Genomic DNA, 10,935 nt, shown 5'->3' with positions numbered 1-10,935 from the left:
GAGAATTAAGTACTACTTTCAGCAAAGAATATTAAGATAATAAGACTGTATAAGAAGCTCAGTGAGTAGTGATTAGAATCTTTCTGAGTAATAAAAGTAATAAGTAAATAGATATATAAGTTAAAATTACTCTCAGAATTGAAATTAATTCATTCTATTTTTCACATTTTCTATTTAAAGCTTTATAAGTAATACTCTGAGATGAAGTCATCTCAGCTGAATAATATCAAGATTGAGAGTGATACTGAATATTTTATAAAGAAAATATTAAAGAAGTGAATATATTATAATAAGCTTCAATATCTTGTTAAATAAGAAGATTATTTATTATCAGAGAATTCATGAAAATCACTTAAGTATTTGAAAAATGCTGAGAAAGAGATTACAAGCTATAAAATAACTAGTAAAGACTATCTTATTACATATCAGAGATGTTGAATAAGAAATACTACTTAAGACTTCTTATTTTTCTTAAAGAGTTTTTTTGAAGATAATTTTATAATGATAAGCTGATATTTTATAAACTCTATAGCACTCTTCTTTTATTTTCTCTTAAAGAGTTTTTAGAATTTTAATAAGTCTATACAAGTGTAAAATTTCTGAAGCAGTTAAGAGAAAGAAATATTTAAAATTAATAAGATTAATATTATTAACTCATAGACTGCTGCTATTCTAATAAAGCTGCAGTCTGCTGAAAAAGTAAAAAGAGAGATCAGAGTCTACTTATTAATAATCACACTCTTATTAAACTTATTCTTCACTGTTAAAGTCTCTGATATTAGTATCTTTATCTACTGAGAAGTTAGTACTGCAGCACTGCAGAAGAGCATGAGAAATATATAAAGTATTAACTTATTAATTTATAAAGTATCTCAGTTATCTGCTTTAATTGAAGTGAGATTTTCTTCAATTAGTGATTAATCTTTATAATACTTTTAATAGTAGTACTGACTGATCTCTTCTTAAGACTAGTTATTCTGAGATGTTTTTTCATTTCAGAGACTTATACTTTTATCTTTATTATTATTATTATTCTTCAATTATAGATGTATGCAGTCAGAGACTATGACATCTACCTGAGAACTTTTAGTTCCCAGGGTTTTTCCTATATCTGTAAAGTTAACTATTATACATTCATCAATTTCAGATATGCAAAATCAGAAAATTCCAGCTCAGAATACAAAAACCATTTACAAATTGCAGTGTTTTAACATCTTCTAATACTTTGAAATCATTTGACAATATCATGACAAAGGAAAAGAGAACACAGTCTTATAGATAGACACATTAAATAGATAGATAGAAAGGAATTGAAAGAAAAAGATAAAGTAAAGAAAGACTGTAACAAAACAAATTATTAAAAGATAGTATATAGCTGTTTTAATAGACTATATCTGGTTGATTTTCTCCTCTTCATATTCAGATAATTCTGAATTTAGCCATTTTCTTGTAGTTGCTTGAGTTTCTGATAGAAAGTCTATTAAGTATTTAATTCCTGTCTCAGTTGAGAATAAGAATCTCATATTTAATTGATTTAGATCATACTTCTCTTTCAATCTGGCTCTGAGACTATTGTATAATGCACAGTGCATTACAATATACTCAGAATTCTCATTTATATTGCAGAATGAGCATTCTATTGAGTCAAATCTATCATCAAATCTTTGTATATAAGATTTGAAATAGCCATGTCCTAGTTTCAGCTGTATTATAGATGAGAATATTTTCTTTTTACATTTAATTGAACAAGATTTTCACTTGGGTTTTGTTTCAAATCTTGAATAATGTATACTCTTCTTTTGTTTCTGCCAGCTTTCATTTCACTTGTCTAAACAAGATTCTTTTATTTTTCTCTTTATAAAAGACTAGGACACAATTTTTTGAATAGATCTGCTTAATTCTGCACTTTTTTTTACAGCTGAATCAGTCAATTCATTGCTATGAATATTCATATGAGCAGAAACTCAGTGTAGATGAATTATCAGCTTTGATATTCTTCTCTTTTGAATTTTCAAAACAGAGTTGAAGATCAGTTCAAGATTCATTTGATTATTATGAATCTGACTATTTCTAAGTCTTTTTAAAGCAGCTTGACTATCAGAGAATATTCATACCTCTTTCAAACAATTTTCTCTTTTATGAGATTTTATTTCAATGAGTTTGAAAGCTTTTACTATTACAAATAGTTCAGCATCAAAGACTTCAGATTCACAGTCTAGATTTCAGAAATCTGAGATAAAATTAATATTATCTTCAGTATAAGCAATGCCTGCATCTAATCTATTCAAATTCTCATTTTTTAAGTCATCTGAATAAATCAGAATAGAGTCTTTTATATTGATTGTAGAGATTCTCTTCAAATACTGTTCATATTCTTTCTCTTTTGATAGTTCACTTATTTATAAGTTTATAAGAGATTCAAGCTTTTCTCTTCAGAGAGATAACTTCTCATGATTAACTTTTTCAATATTTAGAGAAGAGAATTGATTTTTAATCAGAGAACATAGTCTGTACAGTTGAGAAGGCATTTTCTTTGAAGAATTATTTTCATTTCAATTAAGAAATCTATTTCAATTCAGTTCATTTTCAGAGTTAATTGATGAAAATGAAGAAGAGACTCTTTCTCTGATTATATGATTTAAGCTCATCTTTACAACTCTCAGAGCATAGTTCATACAGGCCTTTTCAAATCTAATAGCAGAAGAAGGAATTGAAGCTTCAATTTTCATTGCTTTAATAGAAGATGATTTGAATACTCTCAGAATTCTTCTCAAGGCTCTGTTTTGCAGACTTTGAAAGAGTTCAGTGAAATTCTCTTGATTATTTCATTAAACTTGAACTTCATAATCAGCTACTGATGTAATACAGGCTATATATAACTGTCTCATAGCCTGGAAGAATAGACCTCTCTCTGTATTTAATAGTCTGATTATGTTGTTTAATAATCTTTCTATCTTGACAGTTCTTTGTTAAATGTGATATTTAAAATTCAACTTAGAGTTTAATCATACTTCTAATCATTTGACATTTACACTGAATTTAATCTCTCTATTTAAAAGAGTTAGAGATAGTTCTTTCTCATTGAATCTAGAAAAGAAATGAATTAACTCAGTTTTATTCATATCAAATTAAATTTGATTGATATCTGCTCTAACAAAGATTTCCTTTGCAGCTTCTTCAATCACTTTCAAATTCTCTTTGATAGTTTTTAAGCTGTAGACTAGACCAATATCATTCACATAACTCAGAGATCACACTATTCTCATATTTCTATTTTTGAATAGATATGCAGTGTATATTGCAAATAAAATGAGTGAGATTGAAGATTCTTATAATACTTCTATTTTTCTCTCAGTCTTGTCTTATTTCATTTCATCAAAGAAGAGTTGTATAATTCTTTTAGATATAAAACAGTTAACTCATTTTATTAAAGAAAGTGACAGTTTTAATATCTTTAATATCTGAATTAACTTTGACTTTGAAACATGATTAAATGCTTCTTTTATATTAATAAAAACTGCAGTTGAGACCAGATCCTCATACTTTACTATTTGAATATCATGAACAACTGAGAGAACAGTGTCAATTGTAGAACACTGTTTTCTATCTCTCATTTATTCACTGAATAAAAGAGAATTACTTATAGAGCTTATAAAAGATAGTTGAGTAGCTATTATCTTTTCTAAAATCTTTTCTAGACAGTTCAATAGAGATATTACTCTATATGACTTAGAAATTGAAGTTTTTCTATTAGGTTTTGCAAGAATCACTTCAGTAGCTTCTCTTCAGCATTCAGAATGATATTCATTTTTCAAGAGATTGAAAAAGAGCTCAAAATATTCATTCTTTAAGTAGAAGTATGTATTTTAAATAATTAAGTGATTAATTGAATCAGGCCCTGCAGCAGTCTTAACTGAACTTGAGAAGATAGCTGACTCTAGTTTATCTTGAGTAAGATCAGGTCATTTTCAGTCATTTTCATCAATATAGTTGAGATATGATATATTCTCTTTCTCTGAATCTGAATCTGATGAGTTTTGAAAGAGAGTTCTTATAAAAGCTTAACATTTTTCCTCAAAAGAGTTTGCTGTATATGATTCATTCTGAAACTCATATTCTAAGGTTGAAAGTTTTGCTGCACTTCTTGTTTTAATATAGTTAAAAGCTTTAAAAACTTCTTTTTCTTATGCTTCTTCAAGAAATTTATTCCAGCAGTCTGTTTTAGCTTTTTTAATATCTGAAAAATATTCATTTCTGACAGCTTTAAACTCTTTATCAGAAATTATATCATTCTTTCAATCTCTTCTAGCAGTAGTCAATTGTTTTCTTTTAGATGTGATATTCTCATTTCATCAAGGTTTTGAATACTTAAAAGACTTTCTCTTTAAAATATTATCTTTAACACTTACTAGAATAATAGATGTAATGAGCTTCACTCTATTCTTAAGCATTTTATTTGAGATATCTTGACTGAGGTTCTAATACAACTTACTCTGTCTTTCAGATTTTAACAGTTTTATACTTTCTTCAACTGCCTTTCAGTCAGCTTTTTCAAAGTTAAACTGATTAGAGAGAAGAGGATTTTCACTCATTTATTTCTCACTCAGTTCAATATTAAATTGAATAATCTCATGACCTGATTCTGATGTCTCATTTGAATTAATAAATCAGTTTACAAGTCTTTTTTCTATTAGATTTTATGACATGAAGATTAGATCTATAATAGATTTCTGTTTCATGTCTTTTCTAAAGAATGTTTATTGATCAGACTTGTTAACTAAATTCATTGAATACTCAAAGATTCATTCAATCAGATTATCAGCTCTTACTGCTCTTTTACATTCTGAATTTCATCAGAGATAATGTGTATTGAAATCTCCTACAATTATAGAGTTTCTTGATAAAGTTATGTTCAGAAATTCTCTATTAATTGTTCAGATATTATTATTTTTCTTCAATGACTTTTCATTACAGATATTTATGAGCTGTATAGTGTCAAACTCATTCTCTTTATCTATAATATCACTCACCAGAATATCAGGGTCAGACATGATATCAAATCTTAGATTAAATTGATATCTTGATCTCTTTCTTTCATAGATCACTACTCTCAACTTTATCTCAGACTTTTGAGATAAAAAGTAGTAGTAGCTTGAATGAGAAATGATATATTTTTACTCAGTATCAAAATTCAGCTTCTGAAGCAGTATAAAATTAACTTTTTATTTAAATGTAATTTGAAGATAAGAATAAATGTAATTTGAGTTTCTATTCACATTATTTTAAATAAATGTGATTTTTGAAGAGTTTTTAAACTTTTTTTATTGTTTTTGTTGTATATTTATACTAAAAGAGAGTAGAGTAGAATCTAATCACTATTATCAGATAGTAGATTATAACTGTTCTGAAAAGTAAAAATCTCAACTGCTTGCATTATATCTAGTTTATCATCAGAGTCATTTCTCAATTCTCTAATCTTAACAGAAGTTTGAGAATTTAAATTCTATTTACATTTAGCTGAAGAATTGAAGTTTGAAGATCTAGATAGTTGAGAGTTTCTTCTTTTTAAGCTTACAGTTATGAGTTTACTGACTTGACTATTCTCTTCAGTTCTAGATTTACTTTAAGCTTCATCTTTTCTCCAGTTCTTTTGAGTTCTTGAAGTAAATATACATTCTTTTGAGCTAGATGCATGTTTTTCTTTGCAATTAGAGCATTTAAGCAGAGTGTGTTGATATATTTCATCTCTTTTTGAGCATATTTCATATTTATACTCACTAGTTTTATGATCTCTGACACAGAATGCACATTTTGAGTCTCTGAAACAGAAGATTATAAAGTGTTCATATCTTTAACAGTTTGAACACTGTGTTTGAGCTTTGAGATTCATTCTTGAGTCTTTGTATTCATGAACTCTCATTTTCAAATCTGCTACTCTTACTTCAGAGATCTTTGACTGTTTAAGTGTCTTTATATATACTAGAACAGAGGCATTTCTTCTGCTTTATCTGAACTCAATTGAATTTAGTCATACAGACTCTTTTCTCAGTTGAATGAAGTTGTATTCTTCTAATTCATTTTTAAGAAGTAGTATTTCTTCTTCACAGTCAAAAATTTCAACTGGAATATTATAAAGAATGAATTTATCTCACTTTTCATCTCTCTTAGATAGAATTATTGTGTTTAACAAAGATTCTACTGCTGATTTTCAGAGATTCTCATTCTGAATAAGGAATTCTGCACTGAATTCAGGCATTATAATCAGAATAATGAAGTTTTCAAAGAAGAATGACTTAATTGAAGCTATAACTAATTTTTGAACTTCAATATTAGTTATTAACTGAGAAAAGAACTGCTGATTGATTTCATTTCTAATTCTGAAAATAAGATTTGAGTTTAGCTTATTTCTCTGCAATATGTCCTGATTTGAGACTTTGAGAATAAGTCTTCTATTTCTGAAGATTTGAAGATTTTTCTCTTTTTGCATTTTTTTCTTCACTCTTCTATCACTAGAAGTATGAGCAGTATTCTTCTCAGTTTTCTCAGAATTTTGAGCAGATTTTGAGATAGCAGATTTAGTGACAGCAGATTTAGAGACAGCAGATTCAGCTGCTTGAGTATATATTTTCTTCTGATTTAAAGAAGAAGAAGAAGAAGAAGTAGAAAAGAAAGAAGAGTAAACTGAAGAGTCAGTGATTATATTAGAAATTTTCAAAGTTTTTTGAACTATGTTTGAAATTTCAAGTTTGAACTTGATCACTTTCTGTAGTTATCTAGTCTGAGTATGAAGAATTAACAGAACTTCTTTATTCATCTCACTCAGACACTGCTTTTCAAGAATTTTACTTACTTTTTCAAGTTTCTGTATTTCAAGAACTTGTTATTTCTCTATTTCTTCTTTCTTTCTTCTCTTCAGAATTTCAATCTCAGAAATAGCATTTGAGAAAGCATTCTTTTCCATGTCAACTAAGTGTACTTTTGAACTCATTATTCTTACTCAATGAAAAGTTGATCAGACTAATTTAATTGAGATATTTATTAAACTCTTTTTAAATTGAAAAGTTGATCAGACTGTTTCAATTAAGAGGTTTCTAAGTCTGTTTTCAATTGAAAAGTTGATCAGACTATTTCAAAAGAAGAATAACAGACTTTTGTGTATAAAACACCTGATTTTTTTCACACTAGTTCAGTAACTAGGTTAGATTTTTAAAGAGAATCTAATAAACTAAAATTGATTTTTAAGATAAATCAATAAAATCTTTACAATCTCTTTCTTGAGATACAGTGAGGAAAAGTATAATATCAATTAATAGTAAATCAGATAATATGACAGTTTTTGAGAGAAAAACTGATAAAAAATAAATCAATTTTTTACAGAGAAATTAATTAAAACTATTCAATTTTATTCTAAATTATTCAATTCTTCTCACACAACAAGTGTGCAACTTAAACCAGTTAATAAAGAGTGTAAAAAAGAATTAAGTATTAATGAAAGCTCTTCAGTCACTGAAAAAGTAATTCTTACTTAAAAGAATATGAAATTATAACAGAAAATAACTCTGTTTTTAATTCTTTGTAAGAATATTGTATAAAACTCAGAGAAAAACATCTTACTTTTTCAAGAGAAGTAAAAAACTATTTCTAAAATCTTTTTTTTGTATTAACTGCTGTAGAAGAATGAGATAGAAACTGCTAAGATATACACTACTGTATACTCTTTATCAAGACTTTTCCTCTTCAGAGTCTTAATATTATAGAGAATATAAGTCTGTTTCTATATAATAATGTAAATATTGTCAGTGAGATGTAGAGAAACTGGTTATTTATATCTTAAAATAGAAGACTTTGTCAATGATTATATTAATATAGAGTTAATTCTTAAATTTAATAGAAATCTAGTGTTGCTGTTCTCAATTTCTTACAGAATCTATTAAATATTGAGATATTAAAACTAGATTTAATATATCTCACTGTGCAGGGATCAAAGGCTCAGTCAGACCTTGAGATATACTGATTTTATAGTTGTTGTGTCTGCTGATTATGTATTGAGTACAGTTGCTGAGGTATCTTTTTGTACTTTTCTGTCAGGGATGAGCCAGATTGAGATGGATGGTACAAGGGTGAGACTTGGCATTGATGTCTAGATACACTGAAGACAGACCGCGGAGGTTGCACTTCAGAAGTGGCTGTTGATTATGTGCTTGATATTATCACTGAGGTATCTTTTTGTATTTTTCTGCTGGGGATGGGCCAGATTAGGAAGGGCGGTACGAGGGTGAGACTTGGTGTTGATGTTTTGAAACATCAAAGATGGACAGGGTTTTCACGGAAGTTGCTTCTCAGATATCTCCACAATTACAGATCAGGGATCTTCCAAAATCAAGAAGATTGGTGCATATGGCTAGGTCTCTTTGTCTTACAATTTGTATGGCAATTTGGCCCGGGGTTGTGGTGTGGTAGGGGAGAATGGGGGATAATCCCACGCAGGAGTTCCGAACGACGTCTGGTTCACATTTGGCTGGATAACTCCACCACCACACGGGGTATGCAGTCGGCGATGGGGTCAAAATGCTCATATGATTGAGGGCTTTTCGATGGATCTATCGGCGGGTTCTTATTCGAAAAATCGAGCGAGTTCGTGGTGGAGCGGTACTTTAATCTTTTTATAAGTAGAAATATATCTAATCATCTTTGTAAAGCAGTTAACAATGATCAAAATTAAGTCATATTCTTTAACTCTTGTTGACTTCAGTAGATCAACTATGATACTTTTATCTTCTTTTATAGATAAGTAAGAGAGATCTCTTTAGTTTTAATAAAATTCATTAATACTTAAAGCTCTGAGACTCTCACTCTGAACTACTTAAGTATCTGAGCTTCTTATCAGAACTGACACAATGTCTTCTTATAGAATAGATAATACTTATAGAAAGATAGAAGTTATTATTACAGATATAACAGAAATAATAAGAGTAAGAGAAGAAATAAGTATATAAAATTCTCTCTTTCTTCAGCTGCTTAGTGTAGTGCAGATAAGTAACAGTACTGATTAGAAACTGTATCAGAGTCTTCTTATAAAGAGAAGATAAAGAAACTACAGAACTCTATAAACTTAACTCAGTAGTATTCTGAGCAGAGCTTAAGTATATTATAAGAGAGAAACTACAGATTGAGCTTCTCAGAGCTATTATTCTTAGAATCAAGCTCTTTCTGAGATTCTCTCTAAATAACTATATAAGATTAGACATCACTAGACTGACCGTGTGACCGTGTCTGGGACCAGGACCAGATTTTTTGATAGTCTCATTACCAATTCGACCGATCCCATTACACGGTTTTAACATTCAATAGTAGTCTCATACTGTCCCAGTGAGACTTACTGTCTACTCTTGTCACATTTTCCAAATGAGACCATGATTTCCACTTCTCAATTTAAATTATTTTTATTGCTTTAAATGACTTTAAATCTCATTTGAGCATTACCAAAAAGTGTTACTTTTTAAAAAATTAAAAATAGTCTAAAAAAAACCTTAAAATGTCTAAAAATAGTAACTTTATGCCAAGAATGGGACTAAATGAGACCAAATGAGACCACTTTCTCATTTTTTTCAAGTCATGGTTCCATTTTAAGATCTCATATATGGTCACTTTGCATGTTTTTTTAATGACTAGTCTCAGCGGGATTCACGCCAAGAAATGTATGGGACCAGACCAAATGGGACCAAATGTGAAATTCATGGTCCCGGCGGCCAGTCTAGACATCACTGTGTTAGCTGAGAGAGAAAATGATATTACAATAGTAGTAGAGAAGATAGAGAATGAACTGAATATAGATAAACTGATTAGTAGAAGAAATGATATCTTACTATAAGACACAGCTACTACTGCTGCAGCTGTAAGAAATGTAGAAGAAGAAAAAGATATGATAATAAGAGCAGTACTTCTGCAGCTTATTAACATCACTGTCTTCATCTTCAATCTGACTTTCTTAACAGTTATAAAGACTGCAGCTACACTATAAAGACATTTATTACTTACTAGAAAATATTAGAATAAGCTTCTTATTATCTTTTAAGAATGATGCTTTCATACACTCACTATTATAGATGAGAGAGAGAAAAGAAAAATATATTATAAGAAAAGAGAGAATCTTTTTAAAAAATTCTATTATTACTATTAGCTTTATCTCTAAAATATATCACTTTTACAGAGAGTTTTATATATAGAATAAAATATATTAAGAGATTTGTAAGTTACTTATTAACTATATTTTTCACATTTCAATTAATATATAAGAAATTCACTTATTACATAGTTGATTTAAATAGAGATAAGAAAGAGAAAATTTATATAGTTAGCAGAGAAACTTATCTATTTCTTTATATTATATATAGTATATATACTGTCAAATCAGTTGATAACTATTACTATATAATAAAGATAATTTCTAATCTGATAATCTTAAGAGTATTAGAACTATACTCTTAAAAAGAAGAGTATTATTATATCTCTAATTATATTAAGACTCTGCTACAGTTCTGTACAGCTTATTACTTCTCTGCAGATAATTTCATTTATTTCATAAACTATTTAAATTAGTTTTTAATCACTCTATAATATTATTTAAATATGTTATAGAAAGATCTAATTAATAAATATAAGAACTTTACTTCTATATAAGATTAGCAGATTACTCTTTCTTAGTAGTAAAATATCACTGAGATATTACTTCAGCTATTCTTACTTATAAAATAAGAGAAGAGTATCTGCTTATTATCTATATAAAATAACTAGATACTGACTTCTTATAAAAGAAGTCAGTAATTTATTTTTCTTCTACTAAAAGATATATAAGAGTTACTGCATTTCTTATACAATTTTCTTAGTATACTAAGTATTATATCTGTGATATTCTTGTAATAACTCTGTAGCTCA

Source organism: Blastomyces gilchristii (assembly GCF_000003855.2).
Source record: "Blastomyces gilchristii SLH14081 genomic scaffold supercont1.6, whole genome shotgun sequence".
Lineage (NCBI taxonomy): Eukaryota > Fungi > Ascomycota > Eurotiomycetes > Onygenales > Ajellomycetaceae > Blastomyces > Blastomyces gilchristii.
Note: the sequence above shows the minus strand (reverse complement) of the source record.